The sequence below is a fragment of the Arachis hypogaea genome, chromosome 17 (assembly GCF_003086295.3).
Source record: "Arachis hypogaea cultivar Tifrunner chromosome 17, arahy.Tifrunner.gnm2.J5K5, whole genome shotgun sequence".
Lineage (NCBI taxonomy): Eukaryota > Viridiplantae > Streptophyta > Magnoliopsida > Fabales > Fabaceae > Arachis > Arachis hypogaea.
In genome coordinates, this window is record NC_092052.1 from 93,925,569 (window position 1) to 93,942,955 (window position 17,387).

The window sequence follows — 17,387 nt, forward strand, 5'->3', positions numbered from 1 at the left end:
TCTTCCTGCTCAAAGCGTCTGCCACCATGTTCGCTTTTCCTGGGTGATAACTTAACTTAAAATCATAGTCCTTCAAGAACTCCATCCACCTTCGCTGTCGCATATTAAGATCCTTCTGGTCAAAGATATACTTTAAACTTTTGTGGTCAGAGAAAACTTCTAGTTGAGCGCCATACAAATAGTGTCTCCAGATCTTCAGAGCAAACACTACTGCAGCCAACTCCAAGTCATGCGTCAGATAATTTCGTTCATGAGGTCTCAGCTGCCGGGAAGCATAAGCTACCACGTTTTTGTCTTGGATCAGCACACATCCAAGTCCTTTATGAGAGGCGTCACAGTATACTTCAAAAGGTTTCTGCGGGTCGGGTAGTACTAATACAGGTGCAGTTGTTAACTTCTCCTTAAGCATCTTGAAACTTCTATCACACTCAGCCGTCCAAACGAACGGAACTTCCTTTCGTGTAAGGTAAGTCAGAGGTAAGGCTATCTGTGAAAACCCTTTAATAAACCTCCGGTAATATCCAGCAAGTCCGAGAAAACTCCGAACTTCTGTAACGGTCATAGGTGGTTCCCATTGCACTACTGCTTCAATTTTTGAAGGATCTACTACAATTCCTCCTTGTGATATAACATGTCCCAAAAATGCCACCTTCTCTGTCCAGAACTCGCACTTTGATAGTTTAGCATATAACTTCCGAGTCTTTGGTATCTACAATACAGTCCTTAGATGCTCTTCATGCTCTCTTTCTGTCTTCGAATAGATGAGAATATCGTCTATGAAGACTACTATGAACTAATCAAGGTAAGGACGGAAAATACAATTCATGTAATCCATGAAAATCGCAGGAGCATTAGTTAGTCCAAACGACATAACTGTATACTCATAGTGACCATATCGAGTTCTAAATGCAGTCTTCGGTATATCTGACTCTTTCACTCAAATCTAGTGATAGCCCGATCGCAAATCAATCTTCGAAAACACAGTTGCACCTTTTAACTGATCCATCAAATCATCTATTCGTGGAAGTGGGTACTTGTTCTTGATAGTGACTTTATTTAACTGTCGGTAATCTACACAAAGTCACATTCCACCATCCTTCTTCTTTACTAGCTACACCGGAGCTCCCCAAGGTGATGCGCTGAGACGAATAAATTTTTTTTTCCAAGTAGCTCATCTAACTGCTTCTTCAACTCTGCAAGTTCCAGTGGTGACATCCGGTACAGTGCTATGAAAATCGGTCCGGTTCCAGGTACAAGTTCAATGCTAAATTCTATCTCTCGCTGAGGAGGAAACTCAGGTATGTCATCCGGGAAAATATCAGGAAATTCCTTCACCACTTGGATTCGTTCTAAGCTTAGTTCACTATCATTCGAGCTAGCCGCTAACAGAACGTACCCCTCACAATCACTCCTGTCTAATGCAACTCTTACAGAATTCCGATATAAAGTATGAGACAGAAATGGTTTAATATCTAAACTATCAGATGAAATAATAGCAGTTCTTTCATAGCAATCAAGGAAAACATGATACTTAGATAACCAATCTAACCCTAGAATAACTTCTAAACCACATAGAGGCAAACAGATTAGATCATGTATAAAAGTTCTATTACTAATAGTGAATGGTACTTGCAGGCACACTAAACTAGTCAAAGCATTTTAGGATGCAGGTGTATGGACAATCAGATCAAAGTTCAACTCAGAGAAATCTAGTCCCAACTCACGAGCAACAGTTAAAGAAACAAAGGAATGCAATGCACCCGAGTCATACAGTACAATTAGAAATCGATCTTTGACAATACACTTACCTTGGATCAGGGCGTCTGATTGCATAGCATCATCAGCAGTCATGGCAAACACTCGACCTTATTGCTGGGTTCGCACTAGATTCCGAAAAAACTTTCTTGGGTACATCCTAGCTGTGTGTCCAGATTCTTCACAAGTAAAATAAGCGTTCATTCCTTACAGCATCTAAATATAACATAACCATAACCATGGAGATCATAACAGCTATGAGGATAGCTGTGCCTCGCATCGATTCATCATTCGGAACTCAATTAAACTATGTCTATTCGCAGTCATTAAGGTCCTATCCGCACCAAACAATCAACATTAAGGTGATCAGTCTTAATATTTCAAGTAAGGCATGAACATTCCCAAAATGAGCACTCATAGACATTCATGCCAAATGTATCTTAAAGATACCCTAACAGCATGAGACACACAAGCAGAGTATGCAATGAAGCATAGTCAGTCCACTCCCCAGGCTCTACTGGGAACGAATTGCTCTGATACCAAATTGTAACGACCCAATTTTCAGTACGCCTAGGACATACCAAAAACTGAGTGCTACCAATTTGTCATCCTAATTATTATCTATTATTTATTATTGAGCCTGATTCATTGTTAAAAACGTAGTTAGTTAGTGAGGTACTTTTTTTTTTTGAAAATGTTTGAATTAATAAACAGAATCATTTATAATCAATTCACAAATAATAACAGGTAAAACAATTATAAACAACCACACATAAATACATCACAAGTAGTTAGCAGCGTTCGGTGATTCAGCCTTTATTAGAAGATAGACTATTAGTTAGAACACCCTAGATATAGCTAAATAATATCTATATACATATATATACATACAACATCCCAGGTCCTAACCTGTTCAAGAGGTCCCTAAGATGGCACCTAGGCTAGCCTAGACTCTATACTCACCTAGTCCCTCTAAACTACTAAAGCGAGGGAAAGTACGTTCTAAGTCTTCACAACTCAAGTCAGGTGGAACGTCATCAAAAGATAGAACATCATCTGCTACTCCTCTGCACGATCAGACTTTTCCACAGGACGTCTCTCTGGTACCTCATGAAGTATCCACAAAATCGGAATCTCGTACACAGGATTTAGGTTAAAGTGCGCATACGAAGGGGTGCAGACGTTGGCTGGTCTCACAGTATTTACATATAATCAGAGAACGATATTTGTAACGACCCAACTTCCAATACGTCATGATCGTACCAAAAGTAAGGCGTTACTGACCTGTTTTCCTTATTAACTATTTACTATTAAGCCTTTAGTTTGATATCGCGATTCAATTTTAGTAAAAATACCAGAAATTTTTGTTTTTGTTGATTAAAATCATATAGCAAACATCACCAAGTAATAATAATCACATAATTATTAATAATAGTAATATTATACAAAATAATTTAAATAGAATTCAGGTACAACTCCTATCCCTCTGCATAAAATAAAAACTAAAGCTTCAACGGCGAGGGAATTCTATGAAAGAAACTTAAGTCATAAACTTAACTCGTAAACAAGTTCTATAATTGCCCGCAGCTCCAAACAGAGTCTTCGAACCTGTGTCATTGAAAGGGTGGAAGATTTTGGGGTGAGAACAAACCACACGTTCTCAGTAGGGAATGGGAATGCCGTAAAAGTAAAGAAATAAAATGCAAATAATTAACATACTCAAGAAAACTATATTTCATCCTAAATCCAAAGCCTTTTTAAAAGTTTTTCCTAGACAGTATGAATGATCAAACTGTTCCAAGTATAGGTTCATTAAGTCTGCTGAACTAGTTTAGCTTTTCATACTTTTCTAAACCAAAAATATAAACCAAACACAGTCTTCAGTCCATCTCGTAATTAACCACGGCCCTAGGCCCAAGCAACTTAATCAACAACCAAATCATTACAATCCAACCAATTTTCACTCACAAACACAAGTAAGAAGGTTCAAACACAACCAAGCAGTTATATCAAGTAAAGCAATTAGCAATTAAACATAACTATTCACATAGGCAAACCAATTATAATATGAACACCCAAACAATGTCATATAAATGCATATGATGCATGCCTGTCCTACTGGCCATGAGCTCATGCGTCGGTTATGTTGCCAGACCCGACTCGGATAAGCGGGATTCAACCACCATCCTTATCCGTAGGTTCCACAAGCAAGCAGGACTAAACCACCATCCTTGCCCGGAACACGCAAGCGGGATTTAAACCACCGTCCTTGCCAAATAATTTATCAATATGTGAGCGGGACAAAACCACCATCCTTACTGCAGGCGGGACAAAACCACCATCCCTGCATAACAGTTTACGCACTGAGCAAGCGGGACTATACCACCATCCTTGCCAGGCCTCATCATATTCTCAATAACTTCCCGGTGCACGAAATTGTGATGTCCAGGCTCAAACTATTCCTGGCACATGAGCAACTTGGTACGCGTAATCGTGATTACACATTCATAAATTGTCACAACTTCGATACAACTAACCAGCACGTGCACTGGGTCGTCCAAGTAATACCTTACGTGAGTAAGGGTCGAATCCCACGGAGATTGTTGGTATGAAGCAAGCTATGGTCACCTTGCAAATCTCAGTCAGGCGAATATAAAACAGTTATGTGGTTTTCGAATATTAATTAATAAGATAGGGATAGAAATACTTATGTAAATCATTGGTAGGAATTTCAGATAAGCGAATGGAGATGCTTTTCGTTCCTCTGAACCTCTGCTTTCCTGCTATCTTCATCCAATCAGTCTTACTCCTTTCCATGGCTGGCTTTATGTGATACATCACCACTGTCAATGGCTACTTTCGGTCATCTCTCGGGAAAATGATCCAATGCCCTGTCACGGCACGGCTAATCGTCTGGAGGCATCACCCTTGTCAATGGCTTCATCTTATCCTCTCAGTGAATAATATGCTCACGCACCCTGTCACGGCACGGCTATTCATCTGTCGGTTCTCGATCATGCTGGAATAGGATTTACTATCCTTTTGCGTCTGTCACTAACGCCCTGCAATCGCGAGTTAGGAGCTCGTCACAGTCATTCAATCATTGAATCCTACTCGGAATACCACAGACAAGGTTTAGACCTTCCGGATTCTCTTGAATGCTGCCATCATTCTAGCTTACGCCACGAAGATTCTGGTTAGGAGATCTAAGAGATATTCATTCTAGCTTAATTCATGTAGAACGGAAGTGTTTGTCAGGCACGCGTTCATAAGGGATAAGGATGATGAGCGTCACACATAAGCATCACCTTCATCACGTTCTTGGGTGCGAATGGATATCTTAGAAGCGAAATAAGAAGAATTGAATAGAAAACAGTAGTACTTTGCATTAATCTTTGAGGAACAGCAGAGCTCCACACCTTAATCTATGGCGTGTAGAAACTCTACCGTTGAAAATACATAAGTGAAGGTCCAGGCATGGCCGAGAGCCCAGCCCCTCTGATCTAAGAACCAGGCGTCCAAAGATGTCAAAATACAATAGTAAGAGGTCCTATTTATAATAAACTAGCTACTAGGGTTTACATGAGTAAGTATTTGATGTATAAATCCACTTCCGGGGCCCACTTGGTGTGTGTTTGGGCTGAGCTTAAGTGTTGCACGTGCAGAGGCCATTTGTGGAGTTGAACGCCAGTTTTTGTGCCAGTTTGGGCGTTCAACTCTGGTTTTGGATCCTTTTCTGGCGCTGGACGCCAGATTTGGGTAGAAAACTGGCGTTGAACGCCAGTTTACGTCGTCAATTCGTGGCCAAAGTATGGACTATTATATATTTCTGGAAAGCCCTGGATGTCTACTTTCCAACGCAATTGGAAGCGCGCCATTTCGAGTTCTGTAGCTCCAGAAAATCCACTTTGAGTGCAGGGAGGTCAGAATCCAACAGCATCAGCAGTCCTTTTTCAACCTCTGAATCTGATTTCTGCTCAAGTCCCTCAATTTCAGCCAGAAAATACCTGAAATCACAGAAAAACACACAAACTCATAGTAAAGTCTAGAAATGTGAATTTAACACAAAATCTATTAAAAACATCCCTAAAAGTAACTAGATCCTACTAAAAACATACTAAAAACAATGTCAAAAAGCGTATAAATTATCCGCTCATCACAACACCAAACTTAAATTGTTGCTTGTCCCCAAGCAACTGAAAATCAAAATAGGATAAAAAGAATAGAATATACTATAAATTCCAAACCATCAATGAAACAGAGCTTCAATCATATGAGCGGGACTTATAGCTTTTTGCCTCTTGAATAGTTTTGGCATCTCACTTTATCCATTGAGGTTCAGAATGATTGGCATCTATAGGAACTTCAGATTTCGAATAGTGTTATTGATTCTCCTAGTTCAGTATGATGATTCTTGAACACAGCTTCTTTATGAGTCTTGGCCGTGGCCCTAAGCACTTTGTTTTCCAGTATTACCACCGGATACATAAATGCCACAGACACATAATTGGGTGAACCTTTTCAGATTGTGACTCAGCTTTGCTAAAGTCCCCAATTAGAGGTGTCCAGGGTTCTTAAGCACACTCTTTTTTTGCTTTGGACCTTGACTTTAACCGCTCAGTCTCAAGTTTTCACTTGACACCTACACGCCACAAGCACATGGTTAGGGACAGCTTGGTTTAGCCGCTTAGACCAGGATTTTATTCCTTTAGGCCCTCCTATCCACTGATGCTCAAAGCCTTGGGATCCTTTTTATTTGCCCTTGCCTTTTGGTTTTAAGGGTTATTGGCTTTTTGCTCTTGCCTCTTGGTTTTAAGATCTTTGGCTTTTTCTGCTTGCTTTTTCTTTTTCTTTCTATTTTTTTTTCGCCTATTTTTTTTTCTGCAAGCTTTGTTCTTTGCTGCTTTTTCTTGCTTCAAGAATCATTTTTATGATTTTTCAGATTATCAAATAACATGTCTCCTAGTCATCATTCTTTCAAGAGCCAACATATTTAACATTCTTAAACAACAACTTCAAAAGACATATGCACTGTTCAAGCATACATTCAGAAAACAAGAAGCATTGTCACCACATCAATATAATTAAGCTAAGTTCAAGGATAAATTCAAAACTTCATGTACTTCTTGTTCCTTTGAATTAAAACATTTTTCATTTAAGAGAGGTGATGGAGTCATAGGACATTTATAACTTTAAGACATAGTTGCTACTACTAATGATCATGTAATGAAGACACAAACATAGATAAGCACATAATATAGAAAACGAAAAACAGAAGAAATAAGAACAAGGAATGAATCCACCTTAGTGATGGAGGCGTTTCCTTCTTGAGGAACCAATGATGTCCTTAAGCTCTTCTATGTCTCTTCCTTGTCTTTGTTGCTCCTCCTTCATTTCTTTTAGATCTTCTCTGATTTCATGAAGGATGATGGAGTGCTCTTGATGTTCCACCCTTAGTTGCTTCCAATAATTGTGTGGAAGAAAATGTATCCCCTGAGGTATCTCAGGGATCTCTTGATTTGCAGTCAAATGTTCTACCACTGAGCTATAGACCCTTGATGGAAGCTTTTGTCTTCCCTTTCCTCTTTCTAGAGGTTTCTCTGGCCTTAGGTGCCATCAATGGTTATGGAAAAAACAAAAAAGCTATGCTTTTACCACACCAAACTTAGAATGTTGCTCGCCCTCGAGCAAAAGAAGAAAGAATAGAAGAATAAGAAGAAGATATGGAGGAGATAGATGAGAGTGTGTATTCGGCCATATGGGTGGGATTGGGTGGGAGAGAGATGTTGAATTTTGAACGTAGTGGGTGTATGGATGTGAGTGGTAAATGGAAAGTAGAAGGGATGATCATGAATGGGAAGAGAGATGATGAGGTAGGTGGGGATACTGTGGGGTCCACAGATCCTGAGGTGTCAAGGCATTTACATCCCTGCACCAATTTAGGCATGTAAAATGCCCTTGCACACAACTCTGGGCGTTCAGCGCCAGGTTGGTGCCCATTTTGGGCGTTCAACGCCCCTTTGCTGCCATTTCTGGCGTTAAACGCCAGAACCATGCTTGTTCTGGGCGTTCAGCGCCAGGATGCTCCCATTCTGGGCGTTCAGCGCCAGAACTATGCTCTGTTCTGGCGTTTGAACGCCAGACAGATGCTCCTCCAGGGTGTGATTTTTCTTCTGCTGTTTTTGATTCCGTTTTCAATTTTTATATTTATTTTGTGACTCCTCATGATCATGAACCTATAAAGACACATAACTAATAAAAATATAGTTTGATAAATAAACATTGGGTTGCCTCCCAACAAGCGCTTCTTTAATGTCAATAGCTTGAAAGTGGGCTCTCATGGAGCCTCACAGATGTGCAGAGCTTTGTTGAGACTCTCCAACACCAAACTTAGAGTTTGGATATGGGAGTTCAACACCAAACTTAGAGTTTGGTTGTGGCCTCCCAACACCAAACTTGGAGTTTGACTGTGGGGGCTCTGGTTGACTCTGCTTGGAGAGAAGCTTTTTCTGCTTCCTCTCCATGGTTGCAGAGGGAGATCCTTGAGTTTGAAACACAAGGGAGTTCTCATTCCATTGAAGGAATATTTCACCTCTGTCAACATCAATCACAGCTCTTGCTGTGGCCAGGAAAGGTCTTCCTAGGATGATGGATTCATCCTCTTCCTTTCCAGTATCCAGGACTATGAAATCAGCAGGGATGTAAAGGCCTTCAACCTTTACTAACACGTCCTCTACTTGTCCAAAAGCCTGTTTTCTTGAGCTGTCTGCCATCTCTAATGAGATTTTAGCAGCTTGCACCCCATAGATTCCCAATTTCTCTATTACAGAGAGGGGCATGAGGTTTATTCCTGAACCAAGGTCACACAGAGCCTTAAAGATCATGGTGCCTATGGTACAGCGTATTATGAACTTTCCAGGATCCTGTCTCTTCTGAGGCAATGTCAGTTGATCCAGATCATTTAGTTCATTGATGAACAAGGGAGGTTCAACTTCCCAAGCATCAATGCCAAATAATTTGGCATTCAGCTTCATGATTGCACCAAGAAACTTGGCAGTTTGCTCTTCAGTGACATCCTCATTCTCTTCAGAAGAGGGATACTCATCAGAGCTCATGAAGGGCATAAGGAGGTTCAATGGGATCTCTATGGTCTCTAGATGAGCCTCAGAGTCCTTTGGTTCCTCAGAGGGAAGCTCCTTATTGACCACTGGACGTCCCAGGAGGTCTTCCTCCTTGGGATTCACGTCCTCTCCTTTCCTCACAGGTTCGGCCATGGCACTTATGTCAATGGCCTTGCACTCTCCTTTTGGATTCTCTTCTGTATTGCTTGGGAGAGTACTAGGAGGGATTTCAGTGATCCTTTTACTCAGTTGGCCCACTTGTGCTTCCAGATTTCTAATGGAAGACCTTGTTTTATTCATGAAACTTATAGTGGCCTTAGATAGATCAGAGACTAGATTTGCTAAATTAGAAACATTTTGTTCAGAGTTCTCTGTCTGTTGCTGAGTTGATGATGGAAAAGGCTTGCTATTGCTAAACCTGTTTCTTCCACCATTATTAAAGCCTTGCTGGGGCTTTTGATCCTTCCATGAGAAATTTGGATGATTTCTCCATGTTGAGTTATAGGTGTTTCCATAAGGTTCACCTAAGTAATTCACCTCTGCTATTGCAGGGTTCTCAGGATCATAAGCTTCTTCTTCAGAAGATGCCTCTTGAGTACTGTTGGATGCAGCTTGCATTCCATGCAGACTCTGAGAAATCATATTGACTTGCTGAGTCAATATTTTATTCTGAGCCAATATGGCATTCAGAGTATCAACCTCAAGAACTCCCTTCTTCATAGGCGTCCCATTACTCACAGGATTCCTTTCAGAAGTGTACATGAACTGGTTATTAGCAACCATGTCAATGAGTTCTTGAGCTTCTGCAGGCGTTTTCTTTAGGTGAATGGATCCACCTGCAGAAGTATCCAATGACATCTTTGATAACTCAGATAAACCATCATAGAATATATCCAGGATGGTCCATTCTGAAAGCATGTCAGAAGGACACTTTTTGGTCAACTGTTTGTATCTTTCCCAAGCTTCATAGAGGGATTCACCTTCTTTCTGTCTGAAGGTTTGAACATCAGCTCTAAGCTTGCTCAGCTTTTGAGGAGGAAAGTACTTGGCTAAGAAAGCCGTGACCAGCTTATCCCAAGAGTTCAGGCTGTCTTTGGGTTGAGAATCCAACCATAATCTAGCTCTGTCTCTTACAGCAAAAGGGAAAAGCATGAGCCTGTAGACTTCAGGATCTACTCCATTAGTCTTAACAGTATCACATATCTGCAAGAATTCAGTTAAGAACTGAAAGGGATCTTCAGATGGAAGTCCATGAAACTTGCAGTTCTGCTGCATCAGAGAAACTAATTGAGGTTTCAGCTCAAAGTTGTTTGCTCCAATGGCAGGAATGGAGATGCTTCTTCCATGTAAATTGGAATTAGGTGCAGTGAAGTCACCAAGCATCTTCCTTATATTATTATTATTTTCGGCTGCCATCTCCTTTTCCTGTTCGAAAATTTCTGAAAGGTTATCTCTGGATTGTTGTATTTTAGCTTCTCTTAATTTTTTCTTCAGAGTCCTTTCAAGTTCTGGATCTGCTTTAACAAGAATGTTCTTGTCCTTGCTCCTGCTCATATGACAAAGAAGATGGCACAGAAAAAATAATAATAATAATATGGATCCTTTATACCACAATATGGGGATCCTTGTGTTAGTAGAAGAAAAGAAGGGAAGAAAATCTGAACTCAGAGAGAGAGGGGGTTCGGATTTTTGGAGAGTTGAAGGAAAGATGTTAGTATATCAATAAACAAATAGAAGAAGATGAGAGGGGGAAGTGAATTTTCGAAAACAATTTTTGAAAAAGAGTTAGTGATTTTTGAAAATAGTTTTTGAAAAAGGTTAGTATTTTTTTCGAATTTTTTTTAAATAAAAAATAAAAATAATTAGTTAATAAAAAAGAAATTTTTGAAAAAAGGGGGAGATATTTTCGAAAATTAGAAAGAGAGAATTAGTTAGGTGGTTTTGAAAAAGTTAAGAAACAAACAAAAAGTTAGTTAGTTAGTTGAAACAAATTTTGATAACCAATTTTGAAAAGATAAGTAGTTAGGAGGTTAGGAAAGATATTTTGAAAAGATATTTTTGAAAAAGATAAGATAAGAAGATATTTTTGAAAAGATATAATTGAAATTAGTTTTGAAAAAGATTTGATTTTTAAAATCTCAATTAATGACTTGATTCACAAGGAATCACAAGATATGATTCTAGAACTTAAAGTTTGAATCTTTCTTAACAAGCAAGTAACAAACTTCAAATTTTTGAATCAAAACATTAATTGATTATGTTATTTTCGAAAATTTGATATAAAAATAAGAAAAAGATTTTTGAAAAATATTTGATTTTTGAAAAAGATTTTGAAAAAGATAAGATTTTCAAATTGAAAATTTGATTTGACTCATGAGAAACAATTTGATTTTAAAAATTTTTGAAAAAGTCAATCCAAATTTTCGAATTTGATGAGAGAAAAAGGGAAAGATATTTTTTTTATTTTTGAATTTTTATGATGAGAGAGAAAAACACAAAAAAAGATGCAATGCATGAAATTTTTAGATCAAAACATGTGATGCATGCAAGAATGCTATGAATGTCAAGATGAACACCAAGAACACTATGAATGTCATGATGAACATCAAGAACATAATTTTGAAAAATTTTTAATGCAAATAAAACATGCAAGACACCAAACTTAGAATTCTTTAATGCTTAGACACTAAGAATTCAAGAATGCATATGATAAACATGGAAAGACACAAAACAAAAAATCATCAAGATCAAACAAGAAGACTTACCAAGAACAACTTGAAGATCATGAAGAACACTATGAATGCATGATATTTTCGAAAAATGCAAAATGCATATGCAAGTGACACCAAACTTATGATATGACTCAAGACTCAAACAAGAAACATGAAATATTTTTTATTTTTGTGATTTTCTAAATTTTTTTTGGATTTTTATTTTATATTTTTCGAAAAATTATTTTGAAAAAGAAAAATAAGGATTCCAAAATTTTTAATATGAATTCCAGGAATCTTATGCTCTAAAGCTCCAATCAAAGGGTCAGGCATGGCTTAATAGCCAGCCAAGCTTTAGCATATAATTACATGGACTGGAGTGATTAGTTGAATACCAATCCCAAAGCAGTTTGGGTATGGCTTTACAGCTAGATAGGATTCAACATGTTTCATGAAACACTAGAATTCATTCTTAAAAATCTTGAAGCCATAGAATAATTTATTTTTTGAAAACATTATTTTTATTATTTTATTTTATTTTATTTTATTTTTTCTTCGAAAACAAAAGAAAAATTTTTGAAAGCTTTTTGAAAAATTTTTGAAAACAAAACAAAAAGAAAATTACCTAATCTGAGCAACAAGATGAACCGTCAGTTGTCCAAACACGAACAATCCCCGGCAACGGCGCCAAAAACTTGGTGCACGAAATTGTGATGTCCAAGCTCAAACTATTCCTGGCACGTGAGCAACTTGGTACGCGTAATCGTGATTACACATTCATAAATTGTCACAACTTCGATACAACTAACCAGCAAGTGCACTGGGTCGTCCAAGTAATACCTTACGTGAGTAAGGGTCAAATCCCACGGAGATTGTTGGTATGAAGCAAGCTATGGTCACCTTGCAAATCTCAGTCAAGCGGATATAAAACAGTTATGTGGTTTTCGAATATTAATTAATAAGATAGGGATAGAAATACTTATGTAAATCATTGGTAGGAATTTCAGATAAGCGAATGGAGATGCTTTTCGTTCCTCTGAACCTCTGCTTTCCTGCTATCTTCATCCAATCAGTCTTACTCCTTTCCATGGCTGGCTTTATGTGATACATCACCACTGTCAATGGCTACTTTCGGTCATCTCTCAGGAAAATGATCCAATGCCCTGTCACGGCACGGCTAATCGTCTAGAGGCATCACCCTTGTCAATGGCTTCATCTTATCCTCTCAGTGAATAATATGCTCACGCACCCTGTCACGGCACGGCTATTCATCTGTCGGTTCTCGATCATGCTGGAATAGGATTTACTATCCTTTTGCGTCTGTCACTAACGCCCTGCAATCGCGAGTTAGGAGCTCGTCACAGTCATTCAATCATTGAATCCTACTCGGAATACCACAGACAAGGTTTAGACCTTCCGGATTCTCTTGAATGCCGCCATCATTCTAGCTTACGCCACGAAGATTCCGGTTAGGAGATCTAAGAGATACTCATTCTAGCTTATTTCATGTAGAACAAAAGTGTTTGTCAGGCACGCGTTCATAAGGGAGAAGGATGATGAGCGTCACACATAAGCATCACCTTCATCACGTTCTTGGGTGCGAATGGATATCTTAGAAGCGAAATAAGAAGAATTGAATAGAAAACAGTAGTACTTTGCATTAATCTTTGAGGAACAGCAGAGCTCCACACCTTAATCTATGGCGTGTAGAAACTCTACCGTTGAAAATACATAAGTGAAGGTCCAGGCATGGCCGAGAGGCCAGCCCCTCTGATCTAAGAACCAGGCGTCCAAAGATGTCAAAATACAATAGTAAGAGGTCCTATTTATAATAAACTAGCTACTAGGGTTTACATGAGTAAGTATTTGATGTATAAATCCACTTCCGGGGCCCACTTGGTGTGTGTTTGGGCTGAGCTTAAGTGTTGCACGTGCAGAGGCCATTTGTGGAGTTGAACGCCAGTTTTTGTGCCAGTTTGGGCGTTCAACTCTGGTTTTGGATCCTTTTCTAGCGCTGGACGCCAGATTTGGGTAGAAAACTGGCGTTGAACGCCAGTTTACGTCGTTAATTCTTGGCCAAAGTATGGACTATTATATATTGCTGGAAAGCCCTGGATGTCTACTTTACAACGCAATTGGAAGCGCGCCATTTCGAATTCTGTAGCTCCAGAAAATCTACTTTGAGTGCAGGGAGGTTAGAATCCAACAGCATCAGCAGTCCTTTTTCAACCTCTGAATCTGATTTCTGCTCAAGTCCCTCAATTTCAGCCAGAAAATACCTGAAATCACAGAAAAACACACAAACTCATAGTAAAGTCCAGAAATGTGAATTTAACACAAAATCTATTAAAAACATCCCTAAAAGTAACTAGATCCTACTAAAAACATACTAAAAACAATGTCAAAAAGCGTATAAATTATCCGCTCATCACTTCCACAGTCAATCAGACTCAAAATCTTATTTCAAAAAAATCATTCTTGGCCCACTTTCAAATTACAAATGTATTCAGTTCACATCTTGCCAAGAACCACTTTTCTTAAGTAAATTTTCTTTTCAAAACTTTCAAACAACTTCATAACCAAGCCAGATTCAAAATCTCTTCTAAAAGACTCATAATCACTCATTTTCAAATTATTCGCTTCATCACTTTGAAATCAAGAGTTATTAATCAACAACCTTGGCAAGGACTCAAGACTTTAGGGAAGAATAACCTGCCTCATTTCTTAAACTCTTCAGAAGTTCTCGGAATCATAGTTGCTTAAGTTGAGATAAATTAAAGTAAAGATTTAAAATCAAAACCAAAGCATGTAAGCCAAGAGTTCTGAACCAGTTTCAAAACCAAAATTATTTAAGTCCAAAAAAAAACCCAATTTCTTTTCATTCTTAAATCAGAAACTCTCCCAAAGGTACTTCTTTAACCAAACTTCAAAACATAGGCCCCTTCATATTTAAATCAATCAGGTAACATGAACTTTTATTAAACAGTTTAACTCAAAACACCAATTTCTTAATAAATCAAGAACCAATTCGTAGAACCTCTCAAGTCCAAATCTTTTTCTAAATCACATTTTAAAACAGAATCTAGATTTTTATGAAAATTCGGCAGCATCTTCCCTAAAACTTGGACTTTGCCACCCTTTTGGGTTCCCTCTTTCTCAACAAGTGTCCCCCTTTCCTCAACAACTACCAAAGAAGAGGTTCTCAAATCAATCAGAAAATTCTCAATTTACAATAGCCAACAGTTCGGTCATAACCCACAATTCCCACATAACCCATCAATTCAACTTTCACCTCATCAATTCGTAACTAACTTTCACTTATCATAGGATTCTTTAAAAATTAAACTCAATAAACTAGTATTCCAAGAAACTTGGTGTTGAGGTAATTTGGTCACAATAAAAACTTGTACCATCTCTCTTAAAATTCTGTTGTTGTTTCCTAAGAAAATGCAGAAAAACAGCAGCAAGTAGTAAGTTTGATAAATTCCTTAAAAATCCAGTTTTCACCCAATGCCTTTCAAAATTCACGACCTCAAACAAGACTCTTTTAGCTTTTTATTGAATCAAATTCCAGATTAATAACAAGTCATATAAAAAAGTTATGAAGTGAGAAACACAGCCAGGCCTTTTAGAATTCGGTTTCCAAAATCCAGTGAGTTATCCATACTCTTTTCAACATATCTACTTGGTTAAATAGGATATTGACATGAAATTTAAAATGAAGATTGTGGACACAGGAAGCTTGAATATGCCGTTGGTTTCAGCTCAAATACTTACCAGAATTGAAAGTTAAGTGAGTTGGAAGTTGGTGCTTCTGCAGTAAAGAAACAGAATTTTCTGCAGAAACCATCAATCTTCAAAAATTCATTTCTCCCAAAATACTCATCAATAAATTCTGAATTTTTTATGTATTGCTCAAAACACAGTAAAGTTTCATGAAAAAATAGTTTTATTCAAGTATATGAGCTGAGATGCTCCCAGAAATTGATTCTTTCTACTGTCATGCATGCAGAAATTCTGCCTTAAGCATTTTCAACACCCTTACTTATCAAAAACCACATTTGAACTTATAACCCTTCCAAAATCACACGTTTAACCTCTTTCCAGTTATTCAAATTGTCTTCATTGCCAACACAGCCCAAGAACCCAAAATCAATAATTCCCACGATGTCAAGTACTTAAGCATCATCAAACCTTTTCTTTTCTACACTATGCCAAGCATAATTTTCCATATACACTCATCATCATTCAAACACACAATAACTCATCAATTCACACCAGCAAGCTCAGCAACAAAAGTAACACCATTTATTCTATCCCTCACAACATTCAGTACGCACAATCATCAAATCAATCACCAACTACAGTTATAATTCAACTCAATTCCATCCATATCAGAGAAAACAATATCAATTACAACTTCAAACACTCACAACAAAGCCCAAAGACATTCACAGCCTTAACCTGAATTCAATAATCCAATTGAAGCACTAAAACATCATCAAACTTAATCCAAATTTCACAACCTCAAGCCAAGCTTATTTCTATCAATTAGTCTCTCATAACAACAGAACTAATTACATTCACAGCAATAATCAAAACTCAATTCATCAGTTATCCATACCACAACTTTTCAATAAATAACTCGGCATATTTCAATTTAATAAACTATACTAAATTAATCATTATTCACAACAGCATCTAAATTCAATCACAGCTCAGAATAATCACAACAACTAACTAATTTCAAATGCATTTCAAATCATTCATGTCAATTAAGAAATTCTTAACCATTTGCACTTATCCAAATAACTTTGTAGGCATTCTAAATTAAAAACGTTAAATCCCCTACCTCAAAGTCGAAACTCGCGGAAATCACTAAACCCACCAACTCCATTGGCAGTTCTAACATCCGTTCTGCTCTCTTAGCAGCTACCATGATGATTCTGGGTAGCTCCAGCGATGGTGAAAGGTCTCAGCTTCAGCCAAGCAGCAACAGTTTCTTCTGTCAATATCTCCTTCCCCGACAAGCTTCAATGGTGACAGTAGCAGCGTCCTCCTCCAAACTTGATGGTGGCAGAATAGCGACTCTGATGGTGGCACAAGACTCACCAACGACCCTGACAGCGGCGAAGATCCTTTCTCCCTCTCCTCTGTGTGTATTCTGCAATGGTGACAGCTTGGACAGCAATGGCGGCATCAACCCAGCAGAACAGCGACAGAATGACGGCGCAATACAGAGGTTTGCGTTCCTCTCTCGGGCTCCCTCTCTCTCTGTGGGTTCTTCTCAAGCGGCAGCGGTGGCTTCCATCGATGGTATCTAGGCTCAACGGCAATGGCGTGGCTATGCTTCCTGCGATGAGCAAGCTCTCTCTTCTGCACCCTTCATGCTTGACGGCGATGACTACGGCTCCCTTCGAAGCAGCGGCGACGGCGGCCTCGTGGCAGCAAAGCGCGACGACAATGAAGCTTCATCTCCCTCCTCCGTGTCACTCTTCTCTCCTGGCGATGGCACTCCTCGCCGGCACCGCAAACGGCGACAAGGACGGCGGCGGTTGCAACGGCGTCTCCTCGAGCGACAAATCGGCGGCATGAGTTCTGGCGGGAGTGGCTGCGACAAGGATGGCGCAGTGGCGGCGGGCTGGACGGAGGCAGTGCGATGGTCACGGCGGCGGCGGGGCAGCAGCTCTTCCCTCTCTCTTTTCTCTGCTCTTCGTGCTCTTTCTCTCTGCGTTTCTTTCTTCTTTTGTGTGTGTGTGGTGTTTAGGAAGAAATGGGGGTATGGTGCGGCTGAAGGGAG

The 17,387-nt window shown here is 38.9% G+C and overlaps 1 non-coding gene across 1 annotated transcript; it reads left to right on the plus strand.

Annotated features, from left to right (window-relative positions):
* The first annotated feature begins 9,788 nt into the window (after nt 1–9,788).
* On the plus strand, nt 9,789–9,896 carry LOC112767660 (small nucleolar RNA R71). Its single transcript, XR_003185102.1, has one exon. It is a non-coding gene; the product is annotated as a small nucleolar RNA R71 (small nucleolar RNA).
* The last annotated feature ends 7,491 nt before the right edge of the window (nt 9,897–17,387 follow it).